This window comes from Carcharodon carcharias, chromosome 9 (genome assembly GCF_017639515.1).
Source record: "Carcharodon carcharias isolate sCarCar2 chromosome 9, sCarCar2.pri, whole genome shotgun sequence".
Taxonomy (NCBI): Eukaryota; Metazoa; Chordata; class Chondrichthyes; order Lamniformes; family Lamnidae; genus Carcharodon; species Carcharodon carcharias.
In genome coordinates, this window is record NC_054475.1 from 4,062,916 (window position 1) to 4,084,031 (window position 21,116).

At 45.6% G+C, this 21,116-nt stretch overlaps 1 protein-coding gene across 3 annotated transcripts in view; it reads left to right on the forward strand.

Annotated features, from left to right (window-relative positions):
- The first annotated feature begins 20,552 nt into the window (after positions 1-20,552).
- The window catches only part of LOC121282049 (fibroblast growth factor receptor substrate 2-like), a 72,489-nt gene continuing 71,925 nt past the window's right edge, over positions 20,553-21,116 (forward strand). For all 3 annotated transcript variants that reach the window (XM_041195432.1, XM_041195434.1, XM_041195433.1), the window contains exon 1: positions 20,553-20,684. The gene's annotated coding sequence lies outside the window, so the exon portion shown is untranslated. The remainder of the gene's footprint in view (positions 20,685-21,116) is intronic.

Consider the following 21,116-nt stretch of genomic DNA (forward strand, 5'->3'; position numbering starts at 1 on the left):
ACTAGGAGCAGGAGTAGGCAATTCGGCCCTTTGAGCCTGTTCCACCATTCATTATGATCGTGGCTGATCATCCAACTCAATAACCTGCTCCCGCTTTCTCCCCATACACTTTGATCCCTTTTGCCCCAAAAGCCTTATCTAACTCCTTCTTGAAAATATACAATGCTTTGCTTTCAACTACTTTCTGTGGTAACAAATTCCACAGACTCACCACTCTCTGGGTGAAGAAATTTCTCCTCATCTCAGTCCTAAATGGTCTACCCCATATCCTCAGACTGTGACCCCTGGTTCTGGACTCCCCCACCATCGGGAACATCCTTCCTGCATCTACCCTGTCTAGTCATGTTACAATTTTATAGGTTTCTATGAGATCCCCCTCATTCTTCTGAATTCCAGCGAATATAATCCTAATCGACTCAATCTCTCCTCATATGTCAGTCCTGCCATCCCAGGAATCAGTCGGGTAACGTTCTGACATACCTGTGCTCCTCTAATTCTAACCTCTTGAGTACCCCTGAAGTTAGTTGCTCCATCACTGGAGGCTGTGCCATTATCAAGGTCCACGGTGAATCATTGAATCATTCCTTGGGAGCCTCCTCTCAGTGAGGGCAGGCATCGTTGATGAAACTCAACATCGCCTCCTGTGTGCCAATGCAGCCTTTGGCTGTCTGAGGAAACAAGAGTTTGATGACAAAGATCTCAACATGGCACCAAGCTCATGGTCTACAGGGCTGTAGTGCTACCTGCCTTCCTGTATGCGTCAGAGACATGGACAACATACAGCTGGCATCGTAAATCCCTGCAGAAATATTACCAGTGATGCCTCCCCAAAATCCTACAAATTCAATGGTAGGATAGGTGCTCCAATATCAACGTCCTCTCTCAGGCCAAAACCCCCAGCACCAAGTCACTGGTTGTGGTTAATCAGCTATGTTGGACAGGCCACTTTATCTGCATGCCTGATACGAGAGTCCCAAAACAAGCTCCCTACTCTGATCTTCATCATGGCAGACTGTTACCAGCTGGGCAGAGGAAACATTTCAGAGATGTCCTCAAAACCTCCCTGAAAAAACGCAACACCCCCCACTGATTGGTTGGAATCTCTCGCTCAAGACTGTCCAAACCGGAGAAGGTGCCAACCACTTCGAACGTCTCCGGCAGGCCCAGGTGGAGGCCAAGCGGAGAGAGCGTACCAAAATTCGGGCACCCCACCCCACCCGCCTCATCAAACACTGCCTGCCCAGTTCTGGCAGAGTGTGCGGATCCAGTGTTAGACTTTTTAGTCACCTCAGCACCCACAACCCCGGAGTGGAAGGAAGTCGTGCTCGGCCCCGAGGTACAGAAGAAGAAGAGGAAAAGGAAGACCGCCTAAGCTGTGGGACCCACACCTCGCACCGCTCTCACCTAACTTTCCTCCTTTAACACTGAAAACCTACCTCTTCGACCGAAAGTTTGGTCATCTGACCTCATATTGTGTTACATGACTTGGTGTCATACTTTGTTTTATAATATACTCCTGTGAAGCCTTGGGCCATTTCATCAAGTTAAAGATGCTATACAAATGTAAGTTGTTGTTGTTCTTTTGTTACAAAGACGTTTGTGTGCCTTTTAAAACATGGGTACGCTAAGTGCATTGCATTGCTTGAGCATTAGCATCATATCAGGCAGTTTTCATACCTAAACAAAAGTGCTTCCTCGAGTGATTATCAAAAGTCCTCGAGCCCTATCACTTGATTGGGTGAAAAAGACTCAGAAAGATAATTGAAATGGTTATGAGGCAATTTTTACACTGAGACAAAAGTATGCGTAGAAAGACATGAATGTGAAAAAAATTTAACACACTTTATGATGGATGTGCCACACTGAACTGAATAAATCTACAATTTTGTTGTTCATTTAAATGTTCTATTAATTTAATAATTTCCCCTGTTAAATGAACAGCTATCATTAAAAACATAGAAAAGAGACATGTGAATGGAGATTTTATTCTCTTAAACTATTTTTTGAACTTATTTTTTTCACTGTTCTTCATATTGGGTGGTCTTGACTGTGCTCTTGCGCTTTAAAACAAAAAATGCTGAAAAAATCCCTATTGGTTCCTCAGCATTTGTAAATGAAAGCTTAATGTTTTAGGTATAACCAGAAAGTGCCGGGAAAAACTCAGCAGGTCTGGCAGCATCTGTAGAGACAGAAACAGAGTCAATGGGCGGAAGCATCCCAGATTTTCACTAAGTCCGGTAATGGGTGGGTAAAACGACGTTTAACCTGCTGGCCGCAATTACTGGTTTTCAAGCTGTTTTGTCCTAAACCCACTGCTTTAGTCATGCATTCCCGGGAAACATGCCGTTTTGATGGTGGGCGGGCTCTCATTTACCCGACACGCCATCACCCCCGCCACTTCGTCAAGCCGGGCACCATATTTAAAGTCCAGCGTGTATAGAACTCTCAGCGCTTCCAGCCCACAACTATTGCAGGGAAGATGTTCACGAAAGGCGAAAAGACTGCAGCAGCACCGCCCCCCCCCCCCCTCCCCAAGGTTTAGTGACGCATCACTAGAACACCGCTTGGACGCTGTAGAGGCCTCCCACAATGCCCTCTACCCTGCCCCCTGCTCTGGCCGCAGGATGAGCAGTGGCATGACCAACTAGGCTTGGGAGGCGGTGCCAGTGGTGGTCAGTGCCAACGCTGCACAGAAGAGGTTGGCGTCCAATGGATTTAGAGGATGAATGATCTCATACATGCAGCCAGGGTAAGGCAACCATCTCATCACTCTAAACTCACACACTCACAAGCCCATCACACATTCACTGGCATCTCACTCACTGCCAGCTCAAGGGACATCATCACTCACTGTCTCACACACACACCCTCACATCTCCATCTGGCCTCATCTCCTCTGGAGACTGCCTCCTCAGCCCTCACCATCTTGAGGCCGCTTGCACAGATCAACTTGTGCCCCCCCCACACACACCCTGGGATGCCCCCCCTCCCCCAGTACAGCTCTCGCCCTGCAGCCTCTTCCCTTGCCTGAGGCCATTTCTCCCCCTTCACCAAGCAAGACCCAGCCCTGCAGCCACTGAGAAACCACCCACCTAAGGCTGATCTGGTGGGTTCAGACCTGCCGAGAGCCCCCCTAAAAGTGATGTGGCGCTGTCTGTGAAGCCTGGCGCTGATGACCGCGAGTGCTGCCTGAAGCAAGGTCGGCAAACAAACCTCGAGGTCCCGAGCGAAGTGCAGCCCACCAGCTGCATGTCCTTTATGTGCTGTTGTGAAACATGGCGTGTTTTCCCGCCATCGTGGGTGGTGATCTAGCGGGGTGGGGGGGGGGGTCGGGGTGGGGTGGATGATTCTGGTGGGCAGGCCTAATGATGATATACTGATGTATTACATCGAGGTTCCCGAAGGCAGGAAAAGTGGGCGATCACGCACTGGTTTCACACCGTTGTGAAACCCATCGCGCCATATTGCCTGCTCATGCCACCGAACATGCCTGACACCACGCGGGCATGGAAAATCCCGGCCAATGTTTTGAGTGAATGTCCAATGTGACTCTCCTTCAGATTTAAAACATTTGTAGCTTTTTTCCCTCATTTACTTGTCAGCGTTTGTACCTCCAGTATTTTTGAATAATTGATGTCCTCACTTGTTGTCATCAGCAATATTGCCATTTCCAATCACCTTTGAATTATTTGAGGCTCTCTATCTCCGTGAAGCTTGGTTTGTTGAATGGACAATCACACCTAGCTTGTGGACCATTATCCTTGTTTTCATGAGTGTATTTGTGGCTTTAGGTTAGCAAGGCAAGTAGCACGAACAAACACTTTTGGGGAAGTTTACTCAGATTTTGCTAAACTCGTTTATTTTCTTTCCTGTATTCAGTTTTGCTGTTTAACTGAGAGGGCCAAGTTGTGACATGCTTCCAGGTTTTGCCAACACCTTTAGCACCCTGTTGTTGGTGGTTGGATTGGGTTGTGGGCGGAGAGGAGTGAGGGAGTGTTGCTGTGAAATTAATTTTTTCGCATCCAGCCTTTTCAGAAAAAGACCTCCTAGACCTGACTTTTGGCACATCTGATATGAGTGACTGGGAGGGGTCGGAAGGGGAAATTGGGGTTAGTGTTCCATTCTCCAGCATTAATATTCATTACTTTGGTAAGTGCAAAAATATCCAAAAGTGTATTTACCACTGGCTCAATTTCTGTATATTAAGCTTATGATATAAATAAAACAGCCTGTAGATATCTGAGAAGCACATTCGAAATTTAAGACTAGAAATTGCTAGCGATTGCAGTGTAATGGGTTAATAGAATAACTATACTAACGAGTGATGTATCAGTGACATCAGCAGTCATGTGCCAAACTCTCTTTCGACAGGACAAAACTCTCTGTACTCAGGAGAGACATACCTACTCTATAACCTATCTTATATACAGTGTTAATAAACTAATTTAAAGTAAGTACCAGAGTAAGACTACTGTCTCTCTAGACAAGATAGGTGTGACTGTCACTTTAAGATCAGTTCACCTGAGTAGGGGGGTCACGTGATTTATCAACCAATGTGTGGCTAGCACGGGGTAATAAGTTCTGGGAAGGGGTTTCCTAGGAAAATATGAGGGGCTGGTTAAATACAAGCAGCCACGTAAGTTCTTGTATGAATGAAGTTTGTTTTGTTTGACTAAGAAGCATTGCCAGAGCATGTTTCTACAATAGGCCACGTGTACCAGAAGCCAGCAACCATGCGAAAGAGCGATATGTTACTCAGTGCTAACTGTGGATTATTAAAAGTCATATTAAAAGTAACAAAGGGTGCAGATTTACATGTGTTTTTATTCTGGGCGTTGAAAATTGGACAGCATGTTTCCCCCATGCGTTAGGCTAATGAATAATAAGAGCCATCCTCGTACTCAGCTGTGAGCTGGAGATGGATGGCAGTTAAGCACCTGAAATAGTATGGGAAGAACAAAGAAAGATGCAAATGCAGCAAAGTTACTGTCAGCAAAAAGAAAATGCTGCAGAAATCTGAAATGAAAACAGAAATTTCTGGAAATACTCTGCAGGTCAGGCAGCATTTGTGGAGAGAGAAAATTGCTTTAGGATTGAATATGACAGAGTGGACTCCAACACTGGCCACTTGCATTCTGTGGATTTCCAGGACAGGAACACGGTGTGGGAGAAGAGGAGTTCCAAAGATTATTTGATCACCTCTGTCTATAACTAATCTTTATAACTTCTGATGCTGCTTGTTAACCAACATTTTCCTTTATTACTTCACATTAGCTGCTTCTGATAGGATTTTATTAACCGTATCTACTACACTGTAGGAAAAAAAAAAATCAATTCCTTCCTTGCTTGAAATGTTCTAATTATCTGCTCATTGCATCTATGGATGGGGTTCTCATTTATAATGTATAATCTGTAACTCATACCTCCATGTCCAGTGTTATATTTAAAGAAAACACAGGTTCAATCTCTAGATTCCAACTAACCCATAATTCCAGTGTAACTCGGCAGCTTTCTTAAGAGTCATCTGACAGTAAATTGAAATTCGCTATTGTTGGGTTTTGCCAGTGCTTTTTTGAAACTACATTTGATTTCACTGGTACTAATGTTTCTTTTCACTGGTCTTGCACACAAGACAGTTTGAATTGACTTACCATGAGTGCCATCTCCTGGTCATTGACTATATAAAATCACCGGGGAAGAGTTGATTCGTCTGTGTATCCAATTAACCCTTTTTATAGAGATAAAGATTGAATAGTTTTTAGTGACTTTAGTAAAGAAGTAACTGAGTTGAAGAAGACCTCATTATTATTAATTCTGGATTGCTACTTTATGAAGCGGGAACATCATTTTGTAGTTTAAGAAGGGTGGATGAAGAGTTGAACACCACTTGGAGGAAGCACTGAAGGTGGAAAGGGTACAGAATATACTGTGGGTGGGGGACTTACATGTCCATCACCAAGAGTGTCTTGGTAGCACCAGTAGTGGAACAATTAAAATAGGGGATGTGTCAGATGGCTGGAACTGGGGGAGCACAGATATCTCAGAGGGTTGGAGCTGAAGGCAGCAAGGAATATGATATACCACAGTCATCATCATAGAGAATATTATTTGTGACTTTCCCCAGTGCTGTCTTGATTCTACAAATAGAGTGAAAGTTCACCTGGAGAGATTTGAGATGGCAACGCATTCAAGTATCTGAGAGAGGAAAGGGAGATTAAAGGCCCGGTGAGTTGGATAGGCTGGCCTTTTGGAGAGATGGGAGATGAAAGGAAACAATGAGGCAGAACAACAACAGCTTGAACTTGTTTAGCGCCTCTAATGTATTGAAATGTCCCACAGCACTTCACAGCAGCATTATAAAACAAAATATGACACCGAGCTAGCTACATGAGATATTAAGAGAGGTGACCAAAATCTTGGTCAAAGAGGGGAATATTTAAGGTGTATCTTAAAGGAGAGAAGTGAAGTAGAGATGGGGAGATAAAAACAAAAAACTGCGGATGCTGGAAATCCAAAACAAAAACAGAATTACCTGGAAAAACTCAGCAGGTCTGGCAGCATCGGCGGAGAAGAAAAGATTTGACGTTTCGAGTCCTCATGACCCTTCAACAGAACTGATTTTTCTTTACAAGGAGAGGGGTGAAATATAAGCTGGTTTAAGGTGGTGGTGGGGGGTGGGGGGGTGGTGTTGGGTTGGGGGAGAGAAGTGGAGGGGGGTGGTGTGGTTGTAGGGACAAGCAAGCAGTGATAGGAGCAAATAATCAAAAGATATCACAGGCAAAAGAACAAAAGAACACAGAGGTGTTGAAGTTGGTGATATTATCTAAACGAATGTGCTACTTAAGAATGGATAGTAGGGCACTCAAGGTATAGCTCTAGTGGGGGTGGGGGGGCATAAAAGATTTAAAAATAATGGAAATAGGTGGGAAAAGAAAAATCTATATAAATTATTGGAAAAAAAACAAAAGGAAGGGGGAAACAGAAAGGGGTTGGGGATGGGGGAGGGAGCTCAAGACCTAAAGTTGCTGAATTCAATATTCAGTCTGGAAGGCTGTAAAGTGCCTAGTCGGAAGATGAGGTGCTGTTCCTCCAGTTTGCATTGGGCTTCACTGGAACAATGCAGCAAGCCAAGGACAGACATGTGGGCAAGAGAGCAGGGTGGAGTGTTAAAATGGCAAGCGACAGGGAGGTTTGGGTCATTCTTGCGGACAGACTGCAGATGTTCTGCAAAGCGGTCGCCCAGTTTACGTTTGGTCTCTCCAATGTAGAGGAGACCACATTGGGAGCAATGAATACAGTAGACTAAGTTGGGGGAAATGCAAGTGAAATGCTGCTTCACTTGAAAGGAATGTTTGGGCCCTTGGACGGTGAGGAGAGAGGAAGTGAAGGGGCAGGTGTTGCATCTTCTGCGTGGGCATGGGGAGGTGCCATAGGTGGGGGTTGAGGAGTAGGGGGTGATGGAGGAGTGGACCAGGGTGTCCTGGAAGGAACGATCCCTACGGAATGCCGACAGTGGGGGTGAAGGGAAGATGTGTTTGGTGGTGGCATCATGCTGGAGTTGGCGGAAATGGCGGAGGATGATCCTTTGAAAGCAGAGGCTGGTGGGGTGATAAGTGAGGACAAGGGGGACCCTATCATGTTTCTGGGAGGGAGGAGAAGGTGTGAGGGAGGATGCGCGGGAGATGGGCCGGACACGGTTGAGGGCCCTGTCAACGACCGTGGGTGGAAAACCTCGGTTAAGGAAGAAGGAGGACATGTCAGAGGAACTGTTTTTGAAGGTAGCATCATCAGAACAGATGCGACGGAGGCGAAGGAACTGAGAGAATGGGATGGAGTCCTCACAGGAAGTGGGGTGTGAGGAGCTGTAGTCGAAGTAGCTGTGGGAATCAGTAGGCTTGTAATGGATATTGGTGGACAGTCTATCACCAGAGATTGAGACAGAGGTGAAGGAAGGGAAGGGAAGTGTCAGAGATGGACCATGTGAAAATGATGGAGGGGTCGAGATTGGAAGCAAAATTAATAAATTTTTCCAAGTCCCGACGAGAGCATGAAGCAGCACCGAAGTAATCATCGATGTACCGGAGAAAGAGTTGTGGAAGTGGGCTGGAGTAGGACTGCAACAAGGAATGTTCCACATACCCCATAAAGAGACAGGCATTGCTGGGCCCCCCACCCCCTCCACCTCTCTCCCCACCCCCCCCGCCCGCCACCTTAAACCAGCTTATATTTCACCCCTCTCCTTGTAAAGAAAAATCAGTTCTGTTGAAGGGTCATGAGGACTCGAAACGTCAACTCTTTTCTTCTCTGCCGATGCTGCCAGACCTGCTGAGTTTTTCCAGGTAATTCTGTTTTTGTTTTAGAGATGGGGAGAGGTGTTGGGAGGGTTTTCCAGAGCTTGGGTCTTCGTCAACTGAAGGCATGGCTACCAATGATTGAGAAATTAAAACTGTAGTTGAACAAGAAGCCAGAATTGGTGGAGTGCAGGTATCATGCAGGCGGTGGGGGGGGTGTTGGAGGAGATTACAGAGTTAGGGAGGAGCAAGGCCATGGAGGGAGTTGAAAACAAGGATGAGAATTTTCAGATCAAGACGTGGCTGGACTGGGTGCCAAAATAGGTGAGTGAGTACAGGACTGATAGAGGGACAGGACTTACTGCAAGTTATAACATGGGAGCAGAGTTTTGGATGCCCTCGAGTTCATGGAGAATAGGTTGTGATGATTCTGAGATGATATTGCATAGAAATCCAGCCAAAGAGGACCAGGTTTGCACCTGCTAAAGCCCACTTCTAGGTGCCCCTAAAAATAGGCACATTTCAAGCATTGTTGGAGGATGTTTAGTAACAAGGTAAAAGCAAAGAACTGCGGATGCTGGAAACCCAAACCAAAAACAAAACCAAAAATACCTGGAAAAACTCAGCAGGCCTGGCAGCATCGGTGGAAAGGAACACAGTTAACGTTTCGAGTCCTCATGACCCTTCAACAGAACTTGAGTTCTGTTGAAGGGTCATGAGGACTCGAAATGTTAACTGTATTCCTCTCCACCAATGCTGCCAGACCTGCTGAGTTTTTCCAGGTGTTTTTGTTTTGTTTAGTAAGAAGGGCTGGTTATGTCCTTGTGTTTTATTGTCTCACCTATCTGATGCTCACACTGACCTTGGAGGAAAAGCAAGAAATATTGATGTAATGTGTAAAGAAGACAGAGGGGTGGTCTCCTGGGTCTCCTTTCTCCCTTTTGAGCATTCCCCAGGTGCATTAGACAAAATGACTGGCCTAATAAGTAATGCACAGTGAGAATGTGCTCCAAATGATTTAAAAGGGACAAACACTAAGGCAAAAATCCTGGAAGCCGTAAATTCGTGATGCTGTGAGTCCAGCATTTGGCAAAGGACAAATCTTCCCAAGAAGCCAGTGTAGCATTGTCTGAGGAGGGTGTTTAGAGCAGGCTATTTCCAGTTATTCAAGGAGCTGATGGAGCCTGAAAGCTCAGTGAAGCAACAGTGCCCTGTTTATCCTTTGAGAACTGAAGGACCTTTCTGACTTTCAAAACAACCTCATATATTTTGATAACTAACTTTTTAAGAATTGGCCGTTTTGATCCAGACTGGGTTTTTGAAAGAATTCCAAATGACATTACCATTGTCAAAATTATGATGTTGGACATTCTTGTACTGACCCTGTATGTTTAGTCTCTTCATCACTTTGGAAGAAGAAAGGAGAGATTATGCTTTTGGATTAAGTACAAAGTACTAATTCATCATAAACAATTTTTACATCTTGAGTAACTGTTATTTCTTTGGTACCTTTGACTTTCATGGTATGCACTGTCCAAAAACAATAAACATATTTATGAGTCTGCTGCTCAAATCTTTATTCCTGATTTTGTTACCTCTAGACTTGTCTATCTTAATACTCTCCTGGCTGGCAACCCATCTTCCACCCTTCATAAACTTGAGCTCATCCAAAACTCTGCTGCTCGTATCTTAACTTGACACAAATTACATTCACCCGTCAGCTATGTTTTCACTGATCTATATTGACTCCTGATTCATTAATGCGTCAATTTTAAAATTCTCACCCTCCTGCTCAAATCGCCCCATTCCTACCTGTAATCTCCACCAGCTCAAATCGCCCCATTCCTACATGTAACCTCCACCAGCCGTCCAACCCTCCGAGAAATCTGCGTTCCTCTTTTGTGCACCCCGCATTTCTTTCCCGCCACATTTGGTGGCTGTGCCTTCAGGCTTCTAGGCCCTAAGCACTGGAATTCCCTCGCTAAACCCCTCCATCTCTCTCTAATTCTCTAAAAGGCTACTTAAAACCTACCTCTTTGACCAACTTTTGCCTTAATGCCTGCTTCAATGGCTGGGGTTAATTTTTGTTTGATTGCACTTCTTCGAAACACCTTGGGACATTTCACTGCATTAAAGGTGCTATATAAATGCACACTGTTGATATTGTTGTGCATATTTATTAATCTAAGACCTGATTTGTGAACACCTTGAGGTTTACAACATTGAAGGAAGGCTCGTCCTTCAATTTTCCTCTCGTGCTGTTTTTAAGATGTTCTGGCACCATGCATTGTAATAAAGATTTATTGTATCTAAGATAAAAACAAAAAACTGGGGATGCTGGAATCCAAAACAAAAACAGAATTACCTGGAAAAACTCAGCAGGTCTGGCAGCATCGGTGGAGAAGAAAAGAGTTGACGTTTCGAGTCCTCATGACCCTTCGACAGAACTGATTGAATGTTAGAAGAGGGGTGAAATATATGCTGGTTTAAGGTGGGGTGGGGGGGGGGCGGTGGTGGTGGGGGGGGGGTGGCGGGGGGAAGAGAGGTGGGGGGGTGGGTGTGTGGTTGTGGGGACAACCAAGCAGTGATAGGAGCAGATAATCAAAAGATGTCACAGACAATGGAACAAAGAGGTGTTGAAGGTGATGATATTATCTAAAAGATTGTGCTAATTAAGAACGGATGGCAGGGCACTCAAGGTACAGCTCTAGTGGGGGTGGGGTGGAAAGACTAGCCCGGCATACAAGATTTAAAAATAATGGAAATAGGTGGGAAAAGAAAAATCTATATAAATTATTGGAAAAAACAAAAGGAAGGGGGAAGAAATGGAAAGGGGGTGGGGATGGAGGAGGGAGTTCAAGATCTAAAGTTGTTGAATTCAATATTCAGTCAGGAAGGCTGTAAAGTGCCTAGTCGGAAGATGAGGTGTTGTTCCTCCAGTTTGCGTTGGGCTTCACTGGAACAATGCAGCAAGCCAAGGACAGACATGTGGGCAAGAGAGCAGGGTGGAGTGTTAAAATGGCAAGCGACAGGGAGGTTTGGGTCATTCTTGCGGACAGACTGCAGATGTTCTGCAAAGCGGTCGCCCAGTTTATGTTTGGTCTCTCCAATGTAGAGGAGACCGCATTGGGAGCAACGAATGCAGTAGACTAAGTTGGGAGAAATGCAAGTGAAATGCTGCTTCACTTGAAAGGAATGTTTGGGCCCTTGGATGGTGAGGAGAGAGGAAGTGAAGGGGTAGGTGTTGCATCTTTTGCGTGGGCATGGGGAGGTGCCATAGGTAGGGGTTAAGGAGTAGGGGGTGATGACCTGTGGTCTGTCTGCAAGAAAGACCAAAACCTCCCCGTCGCTTGCCGTTTTAACACTCTACCCTGCTCTCTTGCCCACATGTCTGTCCTTGGCTTGCTGCATTGTTCCAGTGAAGCCCAACGCAAACCGGAGGAACAGCACCTTATCTTCCGACTAGGCACTTTACAGCCTTCCGGACTGAATATCGAATTCAACAACTTTAGACCTTGAACTCTCTCCTCCATCCCCACCCCCTTTCCATTTCTTCCCCATTCCTTTTGTTTTTTTCCAATAATTTATATAGATTTTTCTTTTCCCACCTATTTCCATTATTTTTAAATCTTGTATGCCGGTCGAGTCTTTCCACCCCACCCCCACTAGAGCCGTACCTTGAGTGCCCTGCCATCCATTCTTAATTAGCACATTCATTTAGATAATATCACCACCTTCAACATTTCTTCGTTCCTTTGTCTGTGACATCTTCTGATTATTTGCTCCTATCACTGCTTGCTTGTCCCTACAAACACACCCCCCCCACTTCTCTCCCCCCACCACCTTAAACCAGCATATATTTCACCCCTCTTCTAACATTCAGTCAGTTCTGTTGAAGGGTCATGAGGACTCGAAACGTCAACTCTTTTCTTCTCCACCGATGCTGCCAGACCTGCTGAGATTTTCCAGGTAATTCTGTTTTTGTTTTGGATTTCCAGCATCCGCAGTTTTTTTTAATCTCTGTGTTTAATTGACTCCCACTCCTCTTCAAGAAATGCCTACCTTGAAGAAGTTCTGTTCCTCTCTGCGACAAGATTTCCATATCTCTCTTTTGCCTTGTTCACCTTCATTGCTTTCCATTTCTCTCTTGGTGTTTGACAAGGTGTTTACTAAAACCCACTTTCACAGCCATATCTCCTTTCTCAGTGACTGTCTCCATCTCCGACTTACCCACGTGGATTTCAACTGAAATTCCATCCATCTTGTTTCAAATCCACCCAGGATTACAGGTATCTCCGAGACATAAAACGTTTCTCGGACTGCTGTTCCCATCACATTCTGAGATCCACACTCAGTGCCATGCGCCGCCATATGAACACACTCGACCTCTCCCTCCAGCAGCACCGCTGTACCCTTTCTCAAAGCTGCGCGTGCCCCCAGTTTCATTTTATTCTTCGTCTCATCCGACGCCTCAACAAGAAACTTTTTCTCTTTCTCTCAAGTGCTAAGGAACACAAGCTCCAACAACTCATCGACACCAACACCCATCCAGGACCCTCCACCCCTGCCTGTTCCTCCGTCCCCACCCCATCTTCCAATCCCAGCCCCAGCCGTGTATTCACTATACCCCCTGACCTTCCCCTCTCCGATGCTGAACGTTCAGTGCTCAGCAAAGGACTCAGTTTCATACCCTTACGGCCTCATCTCAATGAATTTCGGGCTCGGCACGATGCTGAACTCTTCTTCCGCCGTCTTCGTCTCCGGGCTCAGTTCTTTGGGCAGGAGTCCTCTCCCCGTTCAACGGATCCTTTTACCCACCTCCAATATTCTCCCTCCACCTGGACCCCTCCCTCTGGATTCTTACCTTCTCTTGATCTTTTCATTGAGAACAGTCGGCGTGACATTAGTTGTCTCAATTTCTCTGCTCCTCTCACCCATTCTAACCTGTCTCTCTCTGAACTTACTGCACTCTGTTCTCTCAGGTCCAACCCCAACATTATCATCAAACCCGCTGACAAGGGTGGTGCTGTTGTTGTCTGGCACACTGACCTCTACCTCGCAGAGGCTGAGCGTCAACTCGCAGACACTTCCTCCTACCTCTCCCTGGACCATGACCCCACCACTGAACATCAAGCCATTGTTTCCAGGACTGTCATTGACCTCATCTCCTCTAGAGATCTTCCTTCCACAGCTTCCAACCTGATAGTCGCCCAACCTTGGACAGCCCACTTCTACCTCCTACCCAAATCCACAAACAGAACTGTCCCGGTAAACCGATAGTGTCAGCCTGTTCCTGCCCCATGGAACTCATTTCTCGTTATCTTGACTCCCTTCTCTCTCCCCTTGTCCAGTCCCTTCCCACCTACATCCGTAATTCCTCTGACACCTTACGTCACATCAACAATTTCCTGTTCCCTGGCCCTAACCCCTTCCTCTTCACCATGGACATCCAATCCCTCTACACCTCCATCCCCCACCAGGATGGTCTGAGGGCCCTTAGCTTCTTCCTCGAACAGAGGCCCGAACAATCCCCATCCACCACTACTCTCCTCCGTCTGACTGAATTTGTTCTCACGCTGAACAATTTCTCCTTTAACTCCTCTCACTTCCTCCAAATAAAAGGTGTGGCTATGGGTACCCGCATGGGCCCCAGCTATGCCTGTCTCTTTATGGGGTATGTGGAACATTCCTTGTTGCAGTCCTACTCCGGCCCCCTTCCACAACTCTTTCTCCGGTATATCAATGATTACTTCGGTGCTGCTTCATGCTCTTGTCAGGACTTGGAAAAATTTATTAATTTTGCTTCCAATTTTCACCCCTCCATCATTTTCACGTGGTCCAGCTCTGTTACCTCCCTTCCCTTCCTTGACCTCTCTGCCTCAATTTCTGGTGATAGACTGTCCACCAATATCCATTACAAGCCTACCGACTCCCACAGCTACCTCGACTACAGCTCCTCACACCCCGCTTCCTGTAAGGACTCCATCCCATTCTCTCAGTTCCTTCGCCTCTGTCACATCTGTTCTGATGATGCTACCTTCAAAAACAGTTCCTTTGACACGTCCTCCTTCTTCCTTAACCGAGGTTTTCCACCCACGGTTGTTGACAGGGCCCTCAACCGTGTCCGGCCCATCTCCCGTGCATCCGCCCTCACGCCTTCTCCTCTCTCCCAGAAACATGATAGGGTCCCCCTTGTCCTCACTTATCATCCCACCAGCCTCTGCATTCAAAGGATCATCCTCCGCCATTTCCGCCAACTCCAGCATGATGCCACCACCAAACACATCTTCCCCTCACCCCCCCCGTCGGCATTCCGTAGGGCTCATTCCCTCTGGGACACCCTAGTCCACTCCTCCATCACCCCCTACTCCCCAACCCCCACCTATGGCACCTCCCCATGCCCACGCAGAAGATGCAACACCTGCCCCTTCACTTCCTCTCTCCTCACCGTCCAAGGGCCCAAACACTCCTTTCAAGTGAAGCAGCATTTCACTTGCATTTCCCCCAATTTAGTCTACTGCATTCGTTGCTCCCAATGTGGTCTCCTCTACATTGGAGAGATCAAATGTAAACTGGGCGACCGCTTTGCAGAACACCTGCGGTCTGTCAGCAAGAAAGACCAAAACCTCCCTGTCGCTTGCCATTTTAACACTCCACCTTGCTCTCTTGCCCACATGTCTGTCCTTGGCTTGCTGCATTGTTCCAGTGAAGCCCAACGCAAACTGGAGGAACAACACCTCATCTTCCGACTAGGCACTTTACAGCCTTCCGGACTGAATATTGAATTCAGCAACTTTAAAACTTGAACTCCCTCCTCCATCCCCACCCCCTTTCCATTTCTTCCCCCTTCCTTTTGTTTTTTTCCAATAATTTATATAGATTTTTCTTTTCCCACGTATTTCCATTATTTTTAAATATTGTATGCCGGGCTAGTCTTTCCACCCCACCCCCACTAGAGCTGTACCTTGAGTGCCCTGCCATCCATTCTTAATTAGCACATTTGTTTAGATAATATCACCACCTTCAACACTTCTTTGTTCCATTGTTTGTGACATCTTTTGATTATTTGCTCCTATCACTGCTTGCTTGTCCCTACAAACACACCCCCCCCCACTTCTCTCCCCCCCCCCCACCTTAAACCAGCATACATTTCACCCCTCTTCTAACATTCAATCAGTTCTGTTGAAGGGTCATGAGGACTCGAAACGTCAACTCTTTTCTTCTCCACCGATGCTGCCAGACCTGCTGAGTTTTTCCAGGTAATTCTGTTTTTGTACCTATTGTATCTACCTTTCTCCTCTTTTTCTTCCTTAGGACTGCAAAACAATGGAACTTCTAGCCTTTCTCTGTTTTCTGACCTATGACGATCGGAGAAACATAGGCTTGGCATCATCTAATAGCTACTCCTTGATTTACTTTATCTTCCCTCCCTCTCTTTTCAACCTTGGGGGTATTCTGCAAGAAGGTCCTTGGCCCTTGCTTGATGTTTTCAAGGAAAGAAAAAATTAATGTAGAATAATTATCAGGGTCTGCAATCTCCTGATATAAGTTAATTAAGGAGAATATTACAATGCTGCAGATTAAAGAGACTATTGCAACGCAGGAAAGAGAGGCTGTCCTAGAGATGTCAGGGACAGGATCCATTTGCTTACAATTTGGTACAATAAAGGCACAATTACACTATTGTGTGTATTATATAGACCACCAATTATTGGGACAGATATAGAAGAACAAATTTGCGAGTAAATTACAGAGAGGTGTAATGACTGTTGAGTAGTTGTGATGGAGGGCTTTAGTTATACCAATATGGCCTGCACTAGGAATAGAGTAAAGGGCAAAGATAGACAAAGGGTTTCTGAAGAGTGTTCAGGAGAATTTCTAAATCTTTATGTTTCCAATCCCATGAGGAAGAAGGCATTGTTGGATCTGGTTCCTGGGGAATGAAGTGGATCAAGAATCATTAGGGGAGGATTCAGTGGACAGTGATCATAACATCCTAGAGAACAAAAGTGCTAACTATGCTCCTCTCCGCAGATGCTGCCAGATCTACTGAGTTTTTCCAGGTATTTTTGTTTTTGTTTTGGATTTCCAGCATCCACAGTTTTTTTTTTGCTTTTATAACATCTTAGAGTTTGGTTTAGCTATGGGAAAGGAGAAGGAACAATCCAGAATAAAAATAATTAAATGGGGGGAGGGAAAATTTCAGTGGGGTGAGCCAGGTAAAATGGAAACAAAGATTGGCAGACAAAACTGTAATGGAGCAAAGGGTTGTCTCTAAAGAGAACATAATTCGGGTGTAGTCAAGGTACATTCCTATGAGGGGGACAGGTAGGACAAACAAAGTCCGAGTTCCCTGGATGTTGAAAGAAACAGAGAGTAAAATGAAGCAAAGGAACAGAGTGTGTGACAGATGTCAGGTTGATTATACAAGTGGGAACCAGGCTGAATATAAAAATTTCAGAGGGGAAATGAAAAAGAATAAGGGAAGCAAAAGATAGTATGAGAAAAAAACAAGCAGCCAACATAAAAGTGAATCCAAAGATTTCGTTAGGTACAAAGATAGGAAAATAGGTCGATTAGGGATCAAAAATGGGATTTATGCATGGAGGCAGAAGGCGTGGTTGAGATACTAAATGACTACTTTGCATCTGTCTACTCTTATGATGCTGTGCTAGTTACTCACATGGAACCTCAGCTACAAAGACTCATGGGTTGTCTCTCCCATGTCTGTAACTTGTTCTCCCTTACAACAAATGTCAAGAAAATCTTGACTATGGGACAGGGCATCACGTCTCCAACCTCACTCACACTAAATAACACCCCGTGGAAGTGGTAAGCAAATGCTGCTACCTCAGATCCACTGTGACAGACAATCTGTCCTTTGATTCAGAACTCGAGACATGCATAAGGAGAGCAGCTACCACCTTTAGCTGACTCACAAAACATGCACGGAATAACATTAAATTGACTCTTAGGACAAAGGTGCTGGTTTATGAGGCGTGAACTCAACACTTTGCTGTATAGCTGTGAAAAACATGGAAAGGTAGCTCAACAACTTTCATTTTTGCTGTTTGCAGTGCATCGTGGGCATCTCATGGAAGGAGTCATCCCCAGTGTCCTGGCCAATATTTATTCATAATACCTATACATCATAAAAACGGATCATCTGGTCATTATCATATTGGTGTTTATGGGAGTTTGCTGTGTGCAAATTGGCTACAAAATTTCCTACATTACATCAGTGACTACAGTTCAAAAAGTATTTTACTGACTGTAAAGCACTTTGAAATGTCTGTGGTCATGAAATTGCTATATAAGTGTAAGCCTTTCTTTAGTTCAGTACAGAGTATGTATCAATAGATTGTATTGTTACAATTATGTATTTATAAGATTGTTATGTTTTGTCTTTAATTTAGGGTAAAATGAAGGGATGAAGGTCATGTGATGTGTTCTGACATCTGCTTGGCAAAAAGCCTGAGTGAGGGGGCTGCTACCTCTTAAATAAGACTCAGGTTGTTTGCTGAAATGAAGGTGTAAGATGTTCACACTTGGAGACAACGGCAGCAGCACCTGTGTTTACAGTGGGTGAGACTGCTAGTCTCCAAAGTCCCAAGCAGATGCTGAGAATGTCAGGATATGAACTGTTATGCTTTAAGGTTCATTTAATTCTATGATAGAATAGAATTTGGTTCTCAAGGATAGCTAATCAGCATTCCTTCCTGGATGCAAGGCCCATGTGATTCACATTACCATGGAGATTGGCTTGGAGAGGGGAAGGGTTTCTAAGGTATCCAATAAAGTCACAGATAGGGTTAGTCTGCCAGGATCTGGGGAAGAGAGAAGCTAGAGGTCAAAAGTCTCTAAGGTTTACTGCATAAAAACACAGGTCAGAGCTTGCACTCAGGTTGGAAAGAACAAATTTGTGAGGAGTTAAAATGAAGCTGGAAGATTTGCATATCTTGTGCTAGAGGAAGAATCTCTAGGAATAAACCTCAGTGTTAAAGACAGTTCTGAGATTGTAAGTTACCAGGCTGAGAAAGGAAAAGAACAGAAATAAATCCTCAGCAGCTAAGAGTCTGTGAGAATTGAACGCCTACTTAAAGGACAGTGTAATGTATATCTGTGAAATGTGTTTTTTAGGTTGTGCTAAAAGTAAAAGGGGGAAAGTTCTGTTCAATGGTTTAAAGTGTACATTGCATAGAGATAGTGTTTAGTCAATAGTGCTTTTAGTCTTGTTGCAGTTAAAATTTTAAAATGTGAAATCTTGTGTTATTAACCGGAAGCTTGAAATTATTTTTTTAAAGTATTGGTCTCGACATGGATTGTAACAATGTTTTTAAGCAAGAGTGAGTGAATCCTACAAGTTTTCTGGATATCTGTCTATGATAGCAATATGATTGGGGTGAAATTCATTTACTAAAACAGGTGAAAGTTTGGAAAAGCATTGAACTACTAACAAGCTTATTAAAATCCACTCATTAAGAGCAAGACTCACTTTCTTCATTTTCCAAAATGAAATGTTTTATTTTCACTCTGCAAAAGAGCGTTTGCAGTCTTAGGTTCTTAGCTCAAGCCTCACAATGTTGGTGACTTTAGAAGAGTGAGGTTTTGAAAAGGGACTGTCCTGACTCCTCTTCTGAAGGTTTTGACTTTGTAGGAGTGGGCCCTTTAGTATCTCATCTAGTTTTGATTTCATAGGAGTGGGCCTTCATCAGTTTTTCATGTGTGAGGCTAGAGAGGGCTGAAATAATTGATTTTTTGGCACTTTGCAAAGGGGAAATTAAAAAAACACTTTGCTTCTGCTTTGGTTGTGTTGGTGTTAGACTAGTATCCATGTTCTGCCAACATTTATAAAGTTGGAAACCAGTCATGATAATCAGGTTGCCAACCTTCCAGGATTGGCCTGGAGTCTCTTGGTATTGAAGATCAATCTCCAGGACACAGCTGTGCAACCTGGGAGAAAAATCATCATAGGCACTCTTTAAAAAGATTTTTCATTTTCTTTGAACATTTCTCTTTACCAGATATAAAAATATTGAAAATGGGAGGATGAAAGGCTCTTTGGCTAACGATCAAGCATCATTCAATTGGCTAATGAGTCTTTTTGTTTACCAATTGGCATAGGAAAGATGGATGTGTTGGCTGACTAATGGAAAAAGCATGGGGGCAAGTCATGTGATAACCTCCAGGAATACATTTAATCACAGTTAGCAACCCTAAATGATGATGCTTATAATTTTAAGACGATCTAAAGATGGGTCGGTCTCTGTGGCGCAATTGGTTAGCGTGTTTGGCTGTTAACTGAAAGGTTGGTGTTTCGAGGCCACCCAGGGATGATGCTATCACTGTGTTCTCCCCATCAGCCTTCACTGTCACACAGTTCCTGGTTGTCATTGGGTCTTCGAACTAAATGTCAAGACTCCATAAAGATGGGTCTTGAAGATTTCAAGTGATGGGGTGGTGACTGTTTCCTTAGGCAACTTGTTTGGTGGTGGAGTTGTTCTTGAAAAGGCAGATTGTCAATACACTGTCTGGGAAACCAAATGGTCCCCCTTTTTTTTTTTTAATCCCACTTTCTATCCTTTTTCCTGAACCCCCAACCTAAAAAGGGCCATCTGTTACTTGTTCCATGTTATTCTTTCAGTGAGTGCTGACTCTTATTCTGCTATTCGCACATTCTGCTTTCTTACCTTTATGCCACTATCAGCACCTTTTTTGTTTTTTTTTTTAGCCCTTACCACTACCGTTAACACGCCCTTTGTCCATGACATCTTTGTCAATCTCTCCTTAGCCCCCACCTATCGTTGGCCTTGTATCCAGCTCCACCACCGCCCCCCCCCCCTCCCCCTCCCCCTCCCCCTAAACAGTGTATACTTCATCACATTTCTACTTCTCCCTAGTTCTGAAGAAGAGTCCCACAGACTGGAAACGGTAACGCTGTGTCCACCCCCACCCCCCTCCGCAGGCACCGTCCGACCTGCTTGAGTTTTTCCAGCATTTTCTGTCTTTGTTTCAGATTTTCCAGCACCCGCAGTTATTTTGCTGGTACTTATTTGCTGGTCTTTGGGGCTTGTCTGCCTTGAAGGAAAGGTTGGAGGACTACACTCCCTGGTGGCAGTGTGGGGCTGGTGCAGGCTGACAAAGGCAAGCACCACCTCCCTCCCCTCCCCTTCCCTTCCCTTGCCATCTTGCCGCACGTCGAGGCTCTTCGGTGCGAGGCTGCCCTTTGACCCTCCTGCGGGAGATGTCAGTTGGAGGCCTGCGAGGGAGCGGGCGGAGGCTGCAGCCTGAGGCGGCCCGCCGGCTGTCGGAGCGCGGGCGGGCAGCTATGAGAGAGAGCCCGGCGGGTGACACAGCGGCGGCAGAGAGGAGGGAGGCCCTCGCCGCGTCGGTGTAAGTTTGAGAAGCGGACGCCGATCATCCGGGGGGGGGGGGGGTGGGGGGGGGTGGGGGGGGAGGGGGGGGCGGCCGCGGGATTTGTGTCGGAGGCGGAATAAGAAAAGTCCCTTTAACAGAGAGAGAGAGAGAGAGAGAGAGAGGGGGAACAATGGCCGGGCCGGAGTGGCCTGGACTGGACTGGGCTTGTTTGGCGGGGTGGGGGGTGGGGGTGAGGGGTGGGGGGGGCTGGACTCTCTCCCTCGCCCCCCTCCTCTCTCCACCACCCCCTCCCCCCGGGTCAGACACAGTAACAAGCCGCAGCCCCAGACCGTCCCGGGGCTGCTCTCCCAGCCCAGCCCCAAGAACAGACCCACTCCGGGCCAGTTTGCTCTTACTGTACTTGGTCTGTCTTTAAAACCCCCCCTTTCTTTTCCCCCCCCCCCCACC